This window comes from Amblyomma americanum, chromosome 1 (assembly GCF_052857255.1).
Source record: "Amblyomma americanum isolate KBUSLIRL-KWMA chromosome 1, ASM5285725v1, whole genome shotgun sequence".
NCBI classification, from domain to species: domain Eukaryota; kingdom Metazoa; phylum Arthropoda; class Arachnida; order Ixodida; family Ixodidae; genus Amblyomma; species Amblyomma americanum.
The window spans coordinates 183,216,604-183,239,030 of NC_135497.1; the positions used below are offsets into that span (position 1 = coordinate 183,216,604).

General features: G+C 47.8%; 1 protein-coding gene across 1 annotated transcript in view; it reads right to left on the bottom strand.

Annotated features, from left to right (window-relative positions):
* LOC144114324 (large neutral amino acids transporter small subunit 1-like) overlaps positions 1-15,128 on the bottom strand; it is a 42,833-nt gene extending 27,705 nt beyond the window's left edge. Inside the window, exons 1-3 of the mRNA XM_077647976.1 lie at positions 14,926-15,128; positions 13,109-13,218; positions 12,241-12,374 (exon numbers count right to left, since the gene is read on the bottom strand). The gene's annotated coding sequence lies outside the window, so the exon portion shown is untranslated. The remainder of the gene's footprint in view (positions 1-12,240; positions 12,375-13,108; positions 13,219-14,925) is intronic.
* Between the last annotated feature and the right edge of the window lie 7,299 nt (positions 15,129-22,427).

Genomic DNA, 22,427 nt, shown 5'->3' on the forward strand with positions numbered 1-22,427 from the left:
AAACATTTTCGCTTTTTTCTTTCGCGCAGTTTTTATGTCGCGCCAACACAATTCAGGACAAGCATTTATTTTTTTTTTCTGGCTCAGCTCTCTTGTCAAGCCAGCTTTACCAAAAACTTCACCGTCATCAACACCTCCAGTCGTAGTAAAAGGCTTAATTTATGCACACGTGGCTGTTCCATGCTTCTACCACCAGTGGCCCGGTGGCCCGGACAGCTGTTGCAAAGCCGAGCGAACACCACTTAGTTCAGCCTCAGTAGCCTTGGTACGTTAAACCCCACAAAACCAACCATTTAGTTCAAATTCTTCGCTCGCGGTAAATAGTCCCCCCCCAAAAAAACCCTGGGCTTCACGAGAAATGGTTTGCGTCATTGGCATACATCTAGAGCTAACATGGAATAACGAAGCCACTGACAGAAGTAATTTTACAAATGTCTGGCATGAATTAAAAATTCTCGCCACTCAGGATGCGTATCCGCTCAACACTTGTTCCTTGCTTGTTCTGCGAGGTAATCAGCTCCAAATACAGTTTTAAACAAGTTACATCCAAAAGCTTACTGTAAAGTCGCAGTAAAGGCACCCATCCGAATAAGCACTCGGCTTGGAAACCGCTGGGAGCCGGTTTTCAGCGCGCCACCGAGCGCGGTTGCTGGGCGGGTAATCAAAACGGCGCTCGCATGAGCTCGGGCGCAGGCGCAATGAGATGTCGCGTTATCGCTGAGTGCGACGAGCAAGCTGCACCTTCACCACGGTGCTGTTATTCTTACACCGTGACCTTCGCCAATGGTTTCACTCCTTGCCCACGATTGAAACGTTCTCGCTGGGATGATGTCGGATTTTTTATATCTGCAAAGAGAACGACGCGCTTCACCACTTTCATGCCTGAGGCAAAAAATGACACCTCAGGTTTCCATCATAGGTTTACATGTGTACGCTCTAGCAGCGGCAAATGGGGGCGATTGACCAGGACTGTACGCAGTAGGCGACTTCATTTCACTAAGGTGTTCCGCAGTCCATATGCAGTGATCCTTTAGTGTATCCTGGCCCGACAACGCCATGCCGGCCCTCAGGAATGACCGCGTGCCAGTCCATTTCGCACCGACGGTCTTGGGTTCGATTCCTGATGCGCTGAAGCCTGTGTATTTGTATCCTGCAACTCCTGTGGCTGAGCGCGCATGTAGTTGTACTCTCTGCCAAAGCATTGCTGAATGCGGTATTTACTTCCCGTGCAACGTAGGCCAAATAAACACCTGCTAAAAAGAGAGTACAGCATCCGGTTTGCATTTTTTTTTTCTGTAATTAGTTTTTTAAAGTGGCATTCGGCGGTATTTGGCTGGTTTCAAACACGGCTAGGCAACTCTCGGCGGTAATATCGCAGCCGCGCATTACTAGAGCATGCTCTGTACGCCGTCAGTTGCGTGCCCATAAACTACGCCATCTCATCGGAACGAATCCGATGCCCAGTCATGCCTGTGCGCGTGTCAGCGCGTCCACTTGCAGAAGGATGCAATACGGAAGAGAGACGCGTATGGCGGAAACTGTGCAGCTATACTATACACGGCGTCCCAGATAACTTTAGCCAGGGTTTTAAAATACACCGAGGCACTCTAAGGCTACGCGATCAAATGCATACTGCTGGCTATTGTACGGAGCATGTCACACTATTTTTATATTGTGCTTAATTGCGTAGTTAGCCGATAATAATTGACCAATTTTGCAAGCAACGGAGATAGGCGAAAAAGGTCAAAGTGAAAGTTGTAGAACGGTCCGCAAAACTTCCGTTTGAACACTTTTAACTCTCAATGTACTACGTATCAGCTTTTTTTCCGCTGGCTGCAAATGCCCGCGAAATGCAAAAAAAAATACCACATGACATGCCGGCTTGCGCACCGCGATTGAAGTGCTCTCAAACGTTCCGGATAGGAACTAACAGATCTTTTAGCCCCGTGTGTTGCCCTTTGAAAGGGCAGCGACGCAGCAGCTGGCTGTGCGAGTTACGCCAGCGGTACGCTTCGCTCGCGGCGCTTGATGATAGCGACAAGAAGCCGCAGTCCTTATCGCTTGCGCCCCCGTAATCGCACAGCCAGAGCACGCGTCGCAGCCCTGTTACTTTTTAAACAGCAGCACGCCCGGCTAAATGAGCTGTTCGTTTGTTGGGCGCAACGTTTGAGAGCACTGCAGCCATTGCGTGCAAGCGGGCATGTCACGTGGTATTTTTTATTGTATTTCGCGGGCGTCTGCAGAGAGCGAAAAAAAGCCGATCCGTAATAGATGGAAAGTTAGACACTGTTCAGTTCGACGTTCCATGGACCGTTCTACAACTTTCTCATTGGACTTTTCCGCCTATCTTTGTTGCTTGCGAAGTTTAATTAATCTTGACTAATTGTGCAGTTAGGGCCAATACAAAAACAGTGTGCGTTGCTCCATAAAATAGCCAGTAACATGCAACGGGTCGCGTCGTCTATAGTGCCGCGGCATATTTTTAAACCCTGGCAAACTTAGCTGGGACGCCCTGTATATGGTGGGAAGCGTCGTCGGTGCACAAACTGAAATGAAGCCGGTTCACGCTCTCTGCTGTATATTCCAGTGGTTGTAATCGCGTCGGCAGTGCGACAGCGGGTCTATCAAAAAAAAAAATATCTTAGGGCACTTAAGTCTGCTTATGTGGAGGAATGCGAAAGCATGTATTTTGAGGAAAGGAAAGGACGCACTAACTCGCAGATCTAGACATCTCGGTGAGCACCTCAACTGCTTGATGTGCATATGTCGTCGATCCGAACCCCGGTCGCAAGTCTCAGAAAGCATGCAACAGAAGATGCATACGTCATTGGTCCGAACCCCTGTCGCAAGCTATAGCTTTCAACTTTACTAAAACATGTTAGATATATGCAAACAATGCTATCACACCAACCAGAATGCTGTACGACGAACGGTTGCTTGAAATTCGAAGGTCAACTGGTGCGACACCATGGTGGACCACTTATGGCAAGGCCTATATCCACACTTGACCTCTGGTTCGCTAGAAGGTCAACCGCCAACGCACGGCGAAATCGGCTTTACATAGGGTGGTGAAGCTTTCGCTTCGAAATGCCTCGAGCGTGGATTCACTGCAGATAGTACTGGCATGCCCCATACCAATGCATATTGCGTCGAACAAAATTTGCCCCATAGATTTCTTGTAAACCTTTCCCCTTGCAAACCCCGCCACCGCTATCACGCGCTCGCGGCCATGAACGCGAGATAAACAAATACCGACCTGCATGCACAAATCTCAGTCTTTATCACGGACATTGTATTAAGACATACAGGAGCTGAATATCGCTCAGAACATCAGCGAGAATTTCCTTCGGAGTAATTTAGCCGCCGCGGTGGCTGCGTGGTTATGGCGCTTGGCTAATTTCATTTACTATTTATATTTCATTTACGTATATTTATTTACTATTCCTGCCTTCAGTAAGCGCGCCATCGAACCACAGCGCAAAGCATAGGCTTTTTTCCTTGGCATTGCAACACCCACGGCCCAGTAAGAAAAAATTGTTTTTTTTGTACTTATGGTGTATCATACACGGTGAGTGCATAGGCTGCTAAGCACTAAAATTATATTTTAGGGAAAATACGTACACGGTCGTCCACTTCTACCCTGAACACCGCTCTGCGTGGCCAGCGCTCCGTGGAGCGCCTCTCGCGGGCGCCTGGAAACTAGCGCGCAAGCGCACTGACAGCTGTAGCGGCAACGTTTAGGTGGGGCCTCCGCTGCGTCGTCTGCTTAAGCGCGGCGCTTCTGCCAAGGTACGCTTGCTTTGCTGTAAAGCTAACTTTGCTCTTGCTATGCGCACGAAAATCGAAAGTCCGGCACGGTTCCTGAAGGCGCAGCAACTGCGCTTGGTTCTGTGCAGCACATGCTTGTGTGCAGCACAAGCGGAGTTCATGTCTTGGCACACAATTAAAAACGGGGCCATCGCAGAAATTCCAGTACTTTCGGTCCTTAAGCAGTCGAGGTGCTCTTATGAGTGCCAAAATTTCCTGTCACTCATTTCATTAAAAAAAACAAACAATCGAGCTCAGGTTACAAGCTAAGGTCATTCTCCAGCGAGAGCTAGCAGCATTACTGTGCTAAGCGGCTATGATTGGCTCAATGGGTCTTTCTGCTTTCAATAACTGCAGGTGTGGCTTTTCGATTACAATAAAAAATACAAGCAATGCACAGTTGTTGCGACCAGAACATTTTTTTAATTGCTTTCCAGAATGCCGTACTGATACCTTGTGGTGGCTGAAATGAGTGTATCAATGCACTACATGCCAAGCACAACGGTGCAAGTATGCTGAAACGCTAGGTTAATTCCCGTATCTCACGGTGTCATGGGCTAAGGCTGCATTCGAAAGTAGCATCAGGACAAGCAGATGCATTCATCTAACTAAAAAACCCAAGAACCAACCAAGCTAGGTAATCCATAGCTTAAAAGGACATTGAGAACAAATAGAAGTTGACCTGTATAGATGGAGTACCGCACATTAAGCGAAAGGAGACCCCTCTCCACTAAAATGGATCTTTTATAAGCTAGAAATGAGCATAAAACGAAGTACAGGTGTTGCCATTCCCGGTCGATTTCGCATGTAAAATGCGCATGTCGACACCGAAGCTTGGGCGTGGATCCCACAGGCTACGCAAAAACGCTATTCACTTCAAACAGTGGCAACCCGTCCTTTTCGGTAACGGCGTCACGAGTTCGACTGATGGCGTCTTCACACTTGGCTCTCTCCACAACACCCGAGCCGGTGAAAAAATACCCCCAAAACGACGCAAAAAACTGTGAAACGGTGTCGCCCACAGAGAGCCGCTTGATTTATATGAACTATAGGAGTCACGCACTGCGCTTGCTAATGCGAAGGCGGCGATGTTTTGCCGAGTTCAGCTGCGCGCTACTGAAGCGCCGAGTTTAACGCAATCGGCTTTTGAAGCTTAAGAGAAAAGGACGAAAAGCCTGGATTGTGACATTGTATTACACTGTCTCTCATTGCGTACTGCTTTCAACTTCTTCCATGTAGATTCGTGCTTGAGCGAAGCTCTGATTGCTGGAAAAATAAAACTGTATGGTCGTGAGACGGAGCGATTGCCAGCGGTGAATAGTCAAGTACATACAATGCCAACGCTCGTCTCGTTATCTGGGTTTTTGCAAACAAACCAATCTTCTTTTCCTGATATTTTGATGAAGAAGTACGGCACGGTGGAAACGTGGGATTCATGCACCCTAGGTATGCTTCTAAATTGATTATATTACAGCACAGCAAAGTTACCTCTCAAAAGAAATTCTGGGGCCGTATTACGTACCGCTCTCAACACTAAAACGCTCACAATGCCCCGCTCCTATTGATCGGCCTTGGCCGGCGGACATCAGAATTTTTGCGCCACCGGCAGCTTCTATTCACGTAGTGAACACTGCTGCAGTGATGATGTTGCGCACTTAATTAGGCGGGCTGAATGTGACTGAAACTTGCAAGCAAAAAACGTAGCCCCTATAGTACGCCCACAATCTTTGCGAGGGAAAATGGCAACAAACGTAGCAGCGTGCTGCGGCGGCGCGAGTATCGAGAAGAGTCCGCAAAGACGCTTTTGGTTTGCCGGTCGAGTTGCTTCGACGCGAGTTTCGCCTGGACAGGGACACTGCACGGTGGTCGTGTCAAGTACAGCGGAAGTTCATGCCTAAACCTGTGTTGTATCTGTTTTCTTTCAAGTCTGCGACTCCAACCTTCGAATCCTCGCCACAGACCCGCTGCCCCGGCTCGTGCCACGATGCATTCGCCTACTTGTGGCTGCGATTTGAGGTGGTGAGATACATGTTGGAGGAAAATGAAAATTGATTTTTGAGGAAAGGAAATGACGCAATAACTTCCTCACCTATCTCAGCGGACACTCAAACCACTCTGTAAGGGAGGGACAGAGGAGGGAGTGAAAGAAGAAAGGAAGGAAAAGTTGCCTAGTGGAGGTGTCCAGAACGAATCCGACCACCTGGGGATCTTTAAGACACACTGACATCGCACAGCACACGGCCGCCTTTTGCGTTTCACCTCCATCCAAACGCGGTCGCCGTGGTCGGGTTCGAACTCGGGCACACCGGCTCAGCAGACGAGCACCTTAACCACTGAACCACCACGGCGGGTGCATGTTGGAGGACGGAGAGTTTCTTCGAGGTAAGCAGTAAGAAAGCCCTGTCTCGGTGACATATATCGAGCTACAGTGGTCTGCATGCACTGAAGCTACAAAAATGGTGCGTGCTCGTTGCACTTAGGAATACGCATTGCGGTACGATACATACGCCTTGTGCGAGTTGCGCCTGTGTTGTTACTGAATGCAGCAGAAACACAAGGCACATAAAGCATTGTTGAAATGCATAGTATTCCAGGCTCAAACCAAGCCAGAAGGCCTTTGTACGGCACTTGTGGTGTGTTGGAATTAGCAGTGAATCGTTTACATCAACATGAGCTTCCAAAGGTGTCCTTTCAACGGTGTTTGCCTAAACATCTCAGTCGTGCAAAGGTTTCAGATGCTACAAGCCGGAGCGAGCGGCTGTCATCATGGCAGCATGTGCAGCGCTGCACAACCTCTCCTTGGAGGCCCCTACTTCAGCGGACAACGAGGATGCCCCCTGCCCCTGAAGACAATGGCCCGCCTCACCTATACTTCCGGGGGAAAGCCGTGCGTGTACATGTGAGCCAGCTGCGGAGAAACTGTCTCCAACAGCGACTGGTACAGTTGCACGGGCGATAACATAGGCAATGAACTCGCCGGCCAAGCCTTTGCAGGCAAGGCAGTGTCCAGCCAATGCTTGTGTGTATGTCGTGGTTGTTTTGGCTACAGCTAGGGAAGTGGCAGCTTTTTTTTCTTTTTCTTGTTCGCGCTGTGTGTCTGGAAGCCAGCAGTGGCAAAGAAGAAAGCGTGCACACCAGCTGCCATATCATCATAGAGTTCCCCGCGCAGCCACTTCAGTCTCGGTCTCCACTTGAAATTCGAGCCGGAACAACTCCTCCAGCAAGCCAAAAGCATCTTCATGCACCCTCCTATGCCGTTGCCCGTGTGGACCCAGCTGCCCCTCCACTGCCGTCATCTTGCAGCCTGCCTGTGCTGTGCGGAGAGCCACCTGTGCTCGCTGTTTGCATGACAAAGCACGTGAATAAATAGTGTAATGTTGAAGCAAGGAGGGCAATGTTTGATGAAATCAGAAAGTACCACCGAACCTTTATTTAGTGCATACTGCACCATTTCACACAGGTGGTCACATGAGCACACGCATTAGCAAAATATATTGCATGCCATAACATTGACAATAATTCCACATGTCTTGTCAAGGGCAACACAAATTGTAATGCCGACATGATAAAAGCAGATTGCAAGACTACAAGCTCAACTGGTAATTATTACAGCTTCTGCACAGCTTGTGCAGGCAATAAGCCCAATTTTGCAGCAAGTGCACAAACGTAGTACACAAGTAGTGCAATGCTCAGTAAGCACTACATAATAGATTTTACATGACTACAAAACCTTTAACATGTACCAAAGCGTTGATATAGATGATGTAGCCAAAATTTTGTTATTTATGCAGAAGACACGACATTACTATTTTCTGCCACTTTGCCCAATCAAGTAATTAACCAGGCAAACAGAGCACTCATAAGTATTGAAAAATGGTATAAATGAAACAAGTTCAACGTAAATGCTAATAAAACAAAAGCCATTCCCTTTCGTCCAAAAAATAGAAACGTATTCATCGATAAAGATATCTGCCATAATAATTCATAGAAATTGTAAGCTCATTTAAAATACTTGGTGTCCTCTGCACGGAACAGATGTCATGGGATGCCCAAGTCATTCATATTTTACAGAAGTTGTCATGACTCGTTAGCATGATTAATATAAACAAACATATCTTCCCTACCAAGGTTAAAACTCAGTTACACCACCCATTGTTCTACTCGCACATAAAATATTGTCACTTTGCCAGGGGAACGACAACCCTAAGTAACATGCATAAAATATATGAACTGCAGAAAGAAATGCTAAGAAATATTTCCAGCGCTCCTGATGACCATGCGTCTTTTCCGCTCTCTCAGAAACATAACATAATGGCCATATATGATATGTACGCTTACCACTTAGCTTCAGCCTATAACAACGAAATTAAAAGAATTTAGTTTCTGAACGAACTAGCTTCCTTACAGAGAAAAGTTATGCATTATCCTGCCCATTACCCACATATATGGAATAAAGAGTTATTTTGCACAAATTATGAAATCACCTTCCTCACTTGTTGAATTTACAAATTAAACATGGCCTTCAACTCCAGCAAGCAATGAAACCTGATATCAGATTCGCTTTATCGAGGGCTGAACCTCTTTCCTGATATTTTCTAGATATGTTCCAGTAGGAAATGTTTTTGTTTGATTTATTTTCTGTGATTGTAATTCATCATTCATTTCTCTTCATGTAAAACCTGTGTTTTCTAATCTAAAAAGTGGCATTTGTATTGTTGCATTTCCTTATTTTCAGAGTGCAAAAGCTCGACATGTGTTCAAAGCTTTGAACTTTCACGTTGTCTAACTGTTTTGGGGATAGTGGGAACAAAATGGGTCCTTTTTTGTTCGCTTATCTTTTTTTTTTCTTGCATAAATGGTGACCTCACTTTTTTTGAAGAACCAAATTTCTGCGAATGTTTCGTGCAAATGTACTCAATTTTGTTTGTGAATCTCGAGCGAGAATCCATGATTATAATGTGTCGTCGAGTGCACCTTTATTTTCTGCACATGCTACACTGTTTAGCTGATGCATCTTTCTCACTTTTTTATTATTTCTGGAGGGGGGGAGCCAAGCCAAGAGCCCAGTTTTTTCTTCCTACCTCCCCCATCACTATGATGGAAAATAAAGGTATTACTATTACATTACAAATGGCCATTATCACTGCATATGATGAACAGTGCAGCAGTTTCAATGAAAATGGTGCATCCCTAAGTGTATGGCACTTAATGCAAGTCGCAGTGCTCGCAATGAATGCAGCACGAGGAAAAAGTCCTCATACATATATAGAGACGTGTAAACATCACAGTTACATCAGTTAGGTGGTATGCTTGTAGAGGTTTTCACTGAACAGCAGAACATGGAGCACAGTCATGCCGAGTCGAACAAAACATGCAGCTTGTTACAATGCAGGCAATACTGCATGAAAAGTCCCCTGGCAGCAGCTCCATAGTTAGGCCATTAACACTACAGCATCTTGCAGAAGTAAAACAATAACATCAGAAAAAAGCAGATACAGACTTACTAGATGTCAGACATCTCCATCTTGCAAAATTTAAAAAGGCACCATTACAAATATGCAAAAACAACCTGACTAGAGAACATCATATGCCTTCTGCGTCACACACTGACTAGAGAGTATCACACACCTTCTCTATCTTGCAGAAGGTCAAAAGGCACCATTTCAAAAATACACACAGGCTGACTAGAAATTATTACAGACCTTCTGCGTCTTGCAGAAGGTAAAAAGGCACCGTAAGAAAAAAACCACACCTCCTACGTCTTGCAGAAGGCTGCAAAAAAAAAGTGTGCCAGAAAACAAGATTGAAAAACAATAATAAATAAAACTTATGTTGATGGCGGCTGTAGCTGGTTTTTGTAGCAGCACCACCATGAAGGAGATGCCCAGTACAAGCTGCTCATGAAGGCGCGCTGATTTCCTTCTCGCGTCCCGCACTGTTGTTGCTGGGGTCTGACATAGTGGCTGTTATGGGCCTGTCACACTAGGGCAACAGTCGGCCGATTCGGTCTGAGAAAACCATGTTGTCGTGATGTCTGGCTCTATGTCACACTGCGACGACTAAAACAGTGGGCCGACTGTCGGCGTCGGCGCCAGGTCTCCCACAACACGGCAGTTGGCCGATGGTCCGCCAACTCCCATGTCACACTAGCGAGACAGCATGAGAGACCTCCCGCCGACTTGGCCCTTTCTCATTCTCACTCTTCTTTTGTCATTTCCTGCTATGCAAAATTCATGGGCTGGGACGCTTCATTTTTAACTCTTTTAAATAAATCCCACCATAGTAAAAGAAACTCATTAACAATCGTGATTATGAACCTAGGCTGAGTGCACCCCAGTATTGAGCGGCACTTATTGCTGGGGCAGAAAGGCATGGCTTGAAAAATAAATCCAGTCGCTCGAGGATAAACAGGACGGGAGAGATTATTTAAGGCTAAAATAATAAAAAGAAAAAAGAAAATTCTCGACAACGCGGATTCGAACTAGGAACCTCTGGAATGCGAAGCTACTGCTATACCCACGACGCCAAGGAGAACAGAGGATTTGTTGCCTTCAGAGGTGCTGATAAGCACTCTGCAGTGTGACACTCGCGACAGAAATAAAGCAGGCGACCCATGTGCGAAAACTCGGCCGGCGCGCTGCACCGGTCGCTGCTTGCGAACTGCAGCCGCACTGCAAGCAGGGACACATGGAGCAGCAAGCATCGCTGCGCCGCTCGACTCAAGCACTCGAGCTCAAAGATATGCTTTGCCACCCGCAGCAGTCTGATTACTGCTTGGCTTGGTGCTGAAGTTCGCACCAGAAAAGACAAAATATCCATATCATCAGACAGACCGCCTGCTATACACGAGTAGCGACAAAGCATGCTTGCGCTAGTAGCGAGCTTTCGGCAACGGCACCGCCCGCTGCCCCGCCAGGCGACGTACTGCGCTGCTGCCTGGCGCAGCGGACGCCGCTTCGCGAGTAGCCTGCGCTATAATATCTCTTAATATCGCTTTGCTGTTAACAGTATAATCGCACCATAAACTAAAATTATGGTCAATTTCCGCGACACCTTTGGCTGCGGAGTTAGCGGACCGTTGCGGTCGACAGGCGAGCCGGACCGCAATGGCGGGCCAGCGGCAGCTTGCGAGGCGAATCTGGCGAGAAATTTTGCTCGTATCAAAGTTGTTGCTTTTACCAGCAACTCAGCGTTGATCAACCATCCTCAGAAATGATACATTTGTCACATTTCTCTGTGTCATCGTTTATTGCTTACGTCAAAACCAATCTTAAGCTGATTTTTATTACGGCGGCAGACGGGGTACAGGCTGGCCTGCCGGCGAGCAGGCTCAGTTTACTTCACGTTCGCACCAAAAAAGGCAAAAAAGCCATGCTATCAGAAAGGCCGCCTGCTATATTCGAGCAACGACAGCATGCCTGCGCAACAGCCGCGCTTTCGGCAACGCCGCCGCCTGCGGGAGCGCCAGGGCGATGAACTGCGCGGCTTCCCGGCTGCCGTACTCGCTGCTAAGCCTAGCTGGTTTCGCATCGATCCCGCAGCTCAGGGCGCTTTGTAACTAGCCAGCGCAGTAATAAAGGAACTTCCCTAGTCACCGCATTACTGCCAATCTGTCCCATAATAAAATAAAGTTATGCTCGATTTCCGGGACGGCTTCAGCAGAGGATCTAGAAGACGTCAGGCGAGCTGCACGAAGCAGCAGCAGCACCAGGCGGCTATAGGATGAAATTTGCTTGTATCGTAGTTATCACTTCAACCAGCACCTTGGCATTGGCCAACGATCCTCAGTAATGATACCTTTTCGGACATTCATCTATCCCAGAGCTTGTTATGAACGTAAAGAAACAGTTCTATAGCGGAATCGTGTTCGTGTCTGGTGAATGTTTTTGCTCGGCAACCGATCTCGCGACGACGCGGTTGGCAGACTGGTTTTGTCGGCGCCGCGGGCGTCAAAGCATGTCACACTACGAAGACATCTGGTAGTCGGACGCGTTGGCGTAGTTGTCGGCCTAGTGTGACAGCTTGGTCTGCCACAGATAAGGTCTGCCGACCGGGTTGGCCAATCTTTGGTGTCTTTGTCAGGTCGGCGTCTGCGGCGTGTCGGGCTAGTGTGACAGGGCCCTTAGCTGCCTTCTGTTTGCAGCAGCCTCGTTGAGGTGCTCAACATACAAGAAAGTTCAATAGCAAATTTTAGCTCCTAATACATTCAAGGCTCATTTCACTTCCATGTTATATATAGATCACTTGCTGAAATATACTGCGCCATATCCTACAAAAGGCGGTCACAGTGAGGTTAAGCACAGGTTTGGAACGGTGGACGTAGCAACATTACGTTGCATGCAGCAGGTTCTGTTGCACAAAATGTGGTGCATCCTGTCAGCCCATATCTCCAGGAGGCGTGCCTAAAAATTTGGTATCCTGCCTGTTGCGTGCCTTAGTGAGGTCTGCTGTGCGCCTTGTCTCCCTAAGCAGCTCGTCCACCTCCTCGTCCTGCTACTTCCTCCACCGCAATGGACGGCCTGGAACTGCCGATGCGGGTGGTGCAGTGGGCTGCTGCTGGCGGGTGCCTGTCGGAGGGGAAACAGACTGAATGTACACTTGTCATACGACACAGCACGATGTGCAATAAGCAAGCTGTTTGCTGCAACGTCTGAGGGGAACAGCAGTACATAAAAGCAGTTGCACTCAGTGATATGACAAATGCAGCATTGTTTCAGTGAACTCAATCTGCACGTAAGCCTTGTCACGGCTCCTGCTATAAGAGGGAAAAAGCATGCACAACGTGTCAATATGCCGGATCTGAAGGAAACTATTGTGGACATTGTAAAACAACTGTGACTGTATGGTGCTCCTGCAAATGGTATTTATCAGAAGCACCTTGAAAAGAGCGCAATGTGCAGCCTGCATACTGGCAGGTGAACTGACTGGCTGTGTCAGCACGCTGCCGATGCTGTTATGCTCCTCCACCAGCAGTTCAGCAGATGTCTCCCCCGTCTCCTCCAACCAGGACATTTCACTGGCGTCGTCTACATGAAATCATTACACAAACACAACTGCATAGTAAACAATTTTAGTAAAGTGTGAAATGTGTATGACTAAAATGTGTTTAGTCATTACTGTGGCTGAAGGCAAAAATGCACTACCAGAACAGGAAGGCAAAGAAGCTGAGGCTGTATTTACAGTCTCCAGTTTACGCACTACTACATCTTCAAAAATTAGCAAAAATGCAAATGACGTCATCAGCAGTGTACACATGCTATAAAGCATACACATAAAATGGTTTGAAATGCAGTTCACCTACCAGCTGCAGTCTGGCCTCCCTCTGCAGGCTGTTCGTCCCCGGCTCGCTCCCCACTGAAACTCTGACGGAAAGAAAGGTGTGCTGGGGGGGTGAGGTGTGCTGGGCTGCTCCTGCAAGAAGGCACAGTGACTCACGTTCAAACATGAATGTCTCTAAGTACATCATAGGGTTGCATTGCTTACAGCACATGGCCCTGAGGTTCTGTCAAGAATCCTTCATCCCTACCAAGCTGCAAACTTTGCAACTGTCTGTAACTTCACAGCAGTTGACTAAAGAATGTGGTCATACCTGCTGTTGACGGGGGAGGGGACAGCTACCTGCTCAAAATAAGATCCCGCGACGCTCACTGGCCCGATCGGCTGAATGGCTTGGCCACCCAAAGCCAGCAGTCTGCCGCCACCGGCGCCACTGCGACAGGACCGTTCACGCGGACCTCCACAGAACAATTTTGACAGGCTTAACCTGGCCAGCTTGCAGCAGCGCCAACTCCGCTCGCCGCGAGCAACCCACTACAAGCCCAGTTGCGGTGACCCCTTCGACGGAGGCAGCTACTGGGCAGAGCTAACCCCTATTTTCTTACCCCATCCCCTGACCAGTACCTAACAATAATATATATATATATATAGAGAGAGAGAGAGAGAGAGTCACTGGCTGTGAGATAATACTCTCAGTATGTTTATGGCGGCTTACGATAGCTGGTGTGCGGCTGACTTTGCTTTTTCTCATGGGCCCGATCGCCTGTGCCCTTGCGCGCTCTGCATTGGAGTTTTCTTATCGCAGGCACCCGACATTGCGAGCTAGGCTGCCTCAGTTTGCGCGCCTTGCGAGTTTGGTCCAAAGGATGCAGTCTAAAAAAATAAATACTATGAGCAGTGTGGTGCGCTGCATGAAATTCTGGCATATATGTGTGAACTTGTAAGGGCAATAAACTGCTCAAAACATTAATTTTGTTGGATCACCGGTTCTCGCACCAAACTCGCAAGGCGCGCGAGCTGGGGCAGCTTAGCGCGTTATTTCGGGTTCCCGCGATAATAAAACTGCAACGCGCTGCCTGTGTGTGCGAGCAAGCATCGGCGAGCAAAACACAGAGAAACGCCCCCTTAACGCGTGTGCCTATGATTGTGCTGTCTACGCGGCGATCGGGCACAGGCGAAAGAGCAATACGAAGCTGCGCACAAACTATCGCTAGCCACTGTGAACGTGCACACAGCATTATCTCGCACCGATGACTATCGCTTGGCGGCACTGACGCCTGTCGAAGACACGGTTTCCATCGTTCGTGTTAAGTCTTGTGGCCTCCTGTATACATGCCACGAATGGCGCCAATGTTCAGCCGAGTTGAATGACAGGCCTTCTGTATTTAAGGCGGCGGCAGTTTACCCCCAAAGCTCCCGCTTGCGAGCCGCCGCGTACTCAGGCGAGAGCTCTGACGCAGCCCGTGCCAAGGGCGGATGCTCTTCGAGCAATTCGATGAGCACCCGCTTTTGGGCGACGGACATACGTGGCCTCTTTGGTGGTGTCGCCATTTCAAACGATAACGGTATTTCACCCCGATTCCCAGGGCGATTTCTTGCTATCGGCCAAGGAAATTTATTCTTTGGCCAGGAATATAAATTGGGGAATCTACAATAGTGTTCATTCACTTGCATATACGTGCGCTGCATTAAAACAACTTGCCGTAGAGTTACGAAAAAGCAAGGACGAGTGAAATGGTTTAAACTGTGCACCTGACCGTTTTCCTCGCCCTCGTTCTTTCCCACAGCCGTATTCGTTCAGTTCTGTCATCGATAGTGAGCGACCACCGACAGCAAACTTACCTCAAGAAGTGGTCTTCATTGACTTTCGTGCCAAGAGCTCCTTGCGAGCTTATTTCTGTGCACCTACGGCCTTCACTGTATTCAATCACATTTTTCTGCGCTTAAGACATCGGCACAATGCCTTTATTTTAGACGACACGAAAAAAAGCAGGAACTTGCCGTCGAATCAGCTGTTTTCAAGCAAGTCGCCATGCTCTCGCTTTACTACTACCAGCGCGCCCTCATGGCAACAAAACCTACCCTATAGAAAATTTAATTGCGAAACTGAGAGCGCCTCCCATTTTCCTTCCTGTTTTTTAAGTTTGCAGCACACTTTATCAGCAAAATAGAACGTCATTTTTTTAATTCATTGCGTCTGTTTTTTTTATGCTGATTTGTACACGCCGCTCTCAGCGCACCTTCGCCGCAACAAATGTTCTTGAAAGAGCGAATTTCAAAACTGAAAACGCTTCTTGTTTTGATTAAAATTTTTGAGTTCGAAACGGTGTTTTGATAAAACAAAGCATTGCTAATTTTATTTGCGACAGCTTCACAACAAAACGTTAGCACATGGCCCCTTGTACAAATAAATGCTTCATAGGCGGAGCCTTGCTCGTGTCTGGCTGATTCCATGATCCGTCAAAAGTGCTGTCAGACACTGTTTGGCAATTTTGACTTCACGCTCACAAACTTGCGGCACGCAATACGGCCCCAGAAAACTGGAAATTGGTTTTGGGGGAAACGAAATGGCGCAGTATCTGTCTCACTTATCGGCGGAAGCCTGAACCGCGCCGGAAGGGATGGGATAAAGGAGGTACTAAGAGAAGAAAGGAAGAAAGCGGTGCCGCAGTGGAGGGCTCCGGAATAATTTCGATTACCTGGGGATATTTGACATGCACTGACATCGCACAGTATACGGGCGCGCCTAAGCGTTCGCCTCCATCCAAACGCGGCCGGGTTCGAATCCGGGTACTCCGGATATGGCCTGGCTGCTTTTATTTTTCTGGCTGTCATGTTCACGATGAATGATTCTCTGCATGAATTGATGAGGCTGAATCCTTCAAATTGGGAAGCAGCTCACGCCACCTAGCCAACGCTTTTCCGCTGTCAACGCATACCTGCACGGTAGAATGAAGTGACTGAACAGCCAACTTGAATGCAAAACTGAGAGTACTTCTTATTTTGCTTGGTGTAGTTGAGTTCTAAATACAGTTTCTAAACAAAATAAAGCATCATTCATTTTATTCACTGCGTCATTGCAGCAAAACTAGCCTACGGTCCCTTGTCGTGCAAAAAAAATGCTACCGGCGCGGAGCTACCGCACAGTTGTTGCTAATTGGCTGATTCCACCGTCAGAGTCTCGTGTTGTCCTTTTACCGCGACAGCGTTAAGGAGCTCGTGTCGCAGAAAAGCCGGTGTCGTCGGCGGCGTTAGCCGTGAGCGGAAAATGACGCATCTCGGTGGACACCTGAACCGCTCGGTTCGGGTGTCCACCGAGATGAGACAGGCGTCCTTTCCTTAAATTGTCCAACGGGCCATGCGTCGCGCATACGGGCGACGGCGTTCCGTGCACCCCTTGGCAACGCTGCAACACGCTGTCGCGTCTTACTCTTAAAGACGAAGCTTAAGCGTCCTCCAAATTTTTTACGTCACGCTCTCAAAACTGAGAGATATATTGAGAGCGCTCCGTAATTCGGCCCCAGGTCATGTTAGAAGTCGAGATGGCAGTTTCCCCTTTAATTTTTTTGCTTGTATTCTTTAAATTGCTGCCGCGCAAAATTATCGCCAAAATAGTGCTAACAGCTCTCGATATTTTAAAAGGCTTTTCGTCTTGCAGTTTAGGCAGCACGATTGTTGGTAGTGCAGCGTACGAAGCGCAAAAGGACGTCGGACTCATTAGAGACTAGCAGCGCACGCGTACAAGGTGTTTCGTAGTTCGCATGTGTATTCTCTCATCCGTGTTCAATGCCTTCTTGTGCTTTGATGACCTCATGCAACCTTAGCAATCCCACCCAGCAACCTTTGTTAATAGTTGCAGACTTCCAGCACTAGAAGGGAGATTGTTCAGGCTAGTGGGTAATTCACACGAGGTTCCATAGCGCAAAAGCAGGGACTCGACAGAACACGAGCGCATTAAACACATCCCCTTGATATTCTGTTTGGCTTACGAGTTTATTTTGTGGGAGTTTAAAGTACCGAAGCGACTCAGGCTATGAGGGACGCCGTAGTAAAGGGCTCAGGAAATTTCGACCACCTCGGCCTCTTTAATGTGCTCTGACATCGCACAGTACACGGTCATCTAGAACTCGATCGCCAAGGCCGGGACCGAACCGTTGTTTTTCGGGTCGGCAGCCGAGCTCAATAAACAACTGTGCCACCTCGGCGGCTTGCCCTTCACATTAAGAGAGACATGGTTCAGGACAAATCCTTTATTTCTTCGAAAATCAGCGCTCCAGTACATATCAGCAACAAACTGAAGAAAAATTCGGCGTCCATAAAACTATGTAAAGAAATTAAGCGAGAATTTCAGAAATTCAGATAACGTTTACACGATCAGGCTGCAAAAGAATGAGTATATACTCCGGAATCACATGGAACGTCCAAAGATTGTGCACGACGCCATATCCAGGAGGCCCACCATGGGTGTGGGTGTCGAAGCGTCCGCAGATATTTTTGGTCTTGAAGAGAAGGCGGCCGTCTATCTTCAGCTTCAAGTACATAATCACGCCAGCTTGGCGCAGAAGCCGCCGTGAGCTCGAACGCCAGCGCTTGCCTCATCTTCTGATTGATGAAGTGCGGCCCATCACTGGCGTTCAAACTTCTTCGCCTTTGCGCCTTCCTGCAGCCACCCCGAAGGAAACTCAGGCGCTATGCTAGCCGTCGAATGCGCCGGCCATATAGCGCAGGACACGCCGCACGACGACCCCGAGGACAGGTGTAGCCAGCGCCGGAGACCTAAATGTAGCAAGGCCAATGGCGCGACGGTAAGTCGGCGAGGTTTTCCGCTTCTTCGGAGACCACAGCGTGCCAGGTGGCGACTAGGGCTATGACCGACCCGCTTGCCACGTTGACTAGCGCGGCCATTGTCCGGTGCAGTCACCTCGCACTGCTCGAGAACGGCGGGAATGTTGGTCTGCGCAAGACAGAAACGGCGTTTAGACGACTGGGCGGAGAGCACAGCGTATTCTATTACGTCGATGAGATGAACGCAGGCCACAAACCCCCCAATGAGTGCACGTAGAACGTACCTCAAAGAGTGGATGCTCACTCCCTGGCTGCCAGGCTTGAAGCATGACTGTGTGGTTCCACTGCTGTTGCGACTCGAACCTGTAGGGGCGATTCGGCTTCATCGCAGAATGGCCGACAGCAGCAGCTCCAAGTAGAACGGCGGCTCTCCGCGCTCGGGTACCACCGTGGGCTCGTGCGCCGCGCGAGGCTTCAAGAATGGCTCCGCGCCATTGGCAAGGGCCGACATTGTCTCCGAGCGTCGCCGGTGCCGCCAGTAATGGTTCAGCAGAATGCTGGAACATCGTCGAGATGCACCGAGATGGGGCAGCGAGGCCTACCTTCGCCGGTGTCTTCGATCAGTGCAGCAGCAATCGCGTGGCTCTTGGGGCTCGAAAACTCTCGTGTCCAAAGCAATATGTTCGACGCGTGACTAGCACTGAGCGTGATTCGATGACACGTACGCCGCGTTACACGTGCAGTTGCCGCACCTGATTGGTCAAAACGCCGGAAGCGGATGTGGTGCTTCGTATGGGTATGCAGCGAAAAGAGTTGAAGAAATCGGATGGTGACGTCAAACCATCAAGCCAGGGTTTTTTTTTTTTTGATGGAAATAAAAGTTGTTTCAATCAATAAATCAAGGAAGATTTAGAGCAGAGCCCATCACGCATAGAGGAGGGAAAGCTCAGGAGAGGTCCTCGCTATTCGAGCTGTACGCCAAAAAGTTTGTCTTAAGTAACGCGTTTTCGCAAGCACTACTGGAAGTCTTTAGCCGATTGCGCAGAAAATTAAAACGCTGGACGCAGCGGGTTCGTCTGCTACATTAGGGCTTTTTTTTTTTACCTATACAGGCTACACTAGTGTAGCATGGTAGAATTTTTTTTGCCAGTGTAGAAAAAGTGTCGCTCCGCCCATCTACACGGACGCATTTCTTTTACGCGTAGTGTAGCACGAGGATTCCACTTTCTACATCGCTTTTTTTTTTAAGTGTAGGCTAGCAGACGAAACAAGAAAGCGCACGTTTCAAACGAAAAATAATAATAAGTAATAATAATAATTGGTTTTTTGGGAAAGGAAATGGCGCAGTATCTGTCTCATATATCGTTGAACACCTGAACCGCGCCGTAAGGGAAGGGAGAAAGGAGGGAGTGAAAAAAGCAGGAAAGAAAGAGGTGCCGTAGTGGAGGGCTCCGGAATAATTTCGTCCACCTGGGGATCTTTAACATGCACTGACAACGCACAGCACACGGGCGCCTTAGCGTTTCGCCTCCATCTAAACGCAGCCGCCACGGTCGGGTTCGGAACTCCCGGGTCCGGCCTTGGTCATAATCAAGTAGCGTTCGGCGAAGGCGCTTATCGCAACTGCGGTAAGCGCGGGAAGGAACTTTCATTTGTTGTGGTAGCACACCATGGTACGTAGTGTCTTTCGTCGCTTTTGCCTGCTTCGTTTTGAGACGGCGGATGTATGCGCCCCTGTGATCCTTGGAGGCTACACTCGGCAAAATATGCTGTTATACTTACATCGGGTTCATCGTAGTCTCGTGTTAATCGCAGGGCTAGAAGGTTAACGTCAGCAGAGGAAGTGAAGGGACAAAGTTTTTCTTCAGACAAACTGTGTATATATACACACCCTCTGCCAAATTACAGAGGAAAGAAAACCAAATCTAGCGTACACTACGAACACTATGCTTTTTGTTTTCTTATTTTTCCTGATATATGTTACGCATGGTGCCACTGAAATAGAACTTGTTGCTCTGTGCCATGTGTCATGTTTCATTCCTTTTCTTTAAACTGTGTGTCTTGGATCAAGGTGTATATTTAATGATGCTTCCGAACCAACTATCCCACCTTAATGCAGTGTAAAGTACTGCTTTTAAACTTAAGCTGCCTGAAAAGTTGTAGTACACGGCTACCCTGGAAGCTTTCTGTGTCCAGCTTGCTGGCACGAGGCTTATATCTAAATGGCCCTCTGCAACACTTTGTATTTGAGAGCGTATTGCGTTTTGAGTGTAAAGCTGTAAAATGCGCTCATGATGTTGTAAAACAAATCTTCCTTTGCTAGAATCAATTTATAACTTCATGCATGAGGTCCCTGAGCAAGGTTTTCGATGCCGGGTTGTTTGCATGCTATAGTAGAGTAAAAGTGGCCCACATTCTGGCCACACTTTAATCGTGCTCTCTGGTGAATAGCACAACCCTCTTAGCTTTTTTGCTGAATGAGTATGCACGCGCATGGTTTTAGCGGAGTCGTGAAGAATGCTGCCATGCATGGTCACACCTCACCTTAATGTTCAACCTGTCTTTTACTTTATTTACTTGATCCTCAAGGGTCCCTGACGGGACATTACATGAGGAGTGGGCGCAAGAACAGCGGTTAACAATGAATGTTGCATGGAAATCAAGACGATGGCATGGCTTCCTCGATGGCAGTCTTGAAATAGGCTGGATCAGGGATTAGTGCTAAGTCGGAGGGAAGGTCATTCCAGTCGCGAGCTGTGTGAACAAAAAATGATTTCTGAAAAGTAATAGTGCGGGCACGATGCGGGATGACGCTGTTTGGATGGCCTGTGCGGGGTGTTCGACGTACTGGTAGAATGAGCTTGCTGTCACGGGGTGAACAATGGAAAAACCTGTGATAAAAGGCAGAGACGTGAAATTCGGCGACGGGAAGCGAGAGGAGGAAGTTTTAGTTGGAACTTCAAGGCGGATATGCTAGAGTATCGCGAGTAGTTTGAGAGAATAAAGCGAGTTGCCCGATTCTGAACAGATTCAAGGGCTGAGGTAAGGTTAGAATGATGGGGGTGAAATATTGCTCAAGCGTATTCAAGTTGAGGTCGCACAAATGTTTTATAAGCTAGTAATTTTAAGGAAGAAGGTGTCATGCGCAGATTACGCCGGAGATACCCAATTGCTCGATTAGATGAGTTTATTATTTGGTTAATGTGGCAAGACCACGATAAGTCACTAGCGAGGTTAATACCAAGATACTTAAAAGAGTTAGCGGAAATAATGGCAGTATCGTTAATTTTATAAGTAGGCGGAGTATAATTCCGGCGGCGGTGAAAAGAAATTTACACAGTCTTTGTAGTATTTTGGGACATCAGCCACGTAGTGCACCACTGCTGTATGTTATCCAGGTCATTTTGGAGGAGGTAAGCATCCTCGGCGTTAGTTATGGGGCGGTAGAGTACGCAATCATCCGCGAAAAGGCGGATGCTAGATGTTACTGTGGAAGGCAAATCGTTAATGTATATTAGAAAGAGCAAGGGGACAAGAACTTTGCCTTGGGGTACTCCTGAAAGAACGTGTAAGATGATGAGAAGTCATTAGCGGAAACAAATTGCATGCGGTCAGTTAAAAAGCTTCGAATCCAGTTCAAGACGCTAGGATGAATGTTTAACAGGGACATTTTAAGTAGAAGGCGGGAACGGGGCACTTTATCGAAAGCTTTCTCGAAATCTAGAAATAGCGCATCAGTTGGGATATTGCGGTCCAGATAGGAATGAATGTCATGCAGGAACAAAGCTAATTGGGTTTCACATAAGTGGCCTTTCCGGAATCCGTGTTGGTTTGGATGAAAAAAAAGTTGACCGGTGTTAGAAATGTGGCAACATTAGAGTAAATGACGTGTTCGATGATCTTAGAGCATACACTGGGAAGCGAAATGGGTCGATAATTACCTGGGGATGATTTGTCACCTTTCTTAAAAACTGGACTCACCTCCCCAATTCGCCAGTCATGTGGAACGGAGCCTGTATCAAGCGACTGTTGAAAATGAGGGAAAGAATAAGACTGCAAACATGTAGTATTCCTTAAGACTTTGGAATTAATTCCATCGATACCGCAGGAAGATGAAAATTTTAGCGAGTCGATAATGTTAACAATACCATGTGCGTTGAACGTGATGGCATCCATTGGTGAATGCGGCAAAGGCGCGGGATCAGGGACATCACGAGTTGTTTCATTAGTAAAAACTGAAGAGAATGCATGGTTCAAGACACGGGGTACGTCGGATACGCCGACTGGTGAGCCTGTGCTGTCAATGAGAGAAATAGTATTATCAACATCGGGGATCATTGTTTTCCAGAAGCGCTTAGGGTTGCTTTGTAACATTTCAGGGAGGGTAGTGGAAAAAAATCCGGAGTTTAGTTTGGGTAGCGATATCGGAATATTGCAAGGCAGTGGCGTGGTATTTGTTCCAACATAACTTGGCAGAACGGAAAAGGCGCTTTTTCTTATTATTTAAACGCTTTAGTGTAACATTAAACCATGGAGAACGTTTTCGCTCTGTTATGCTG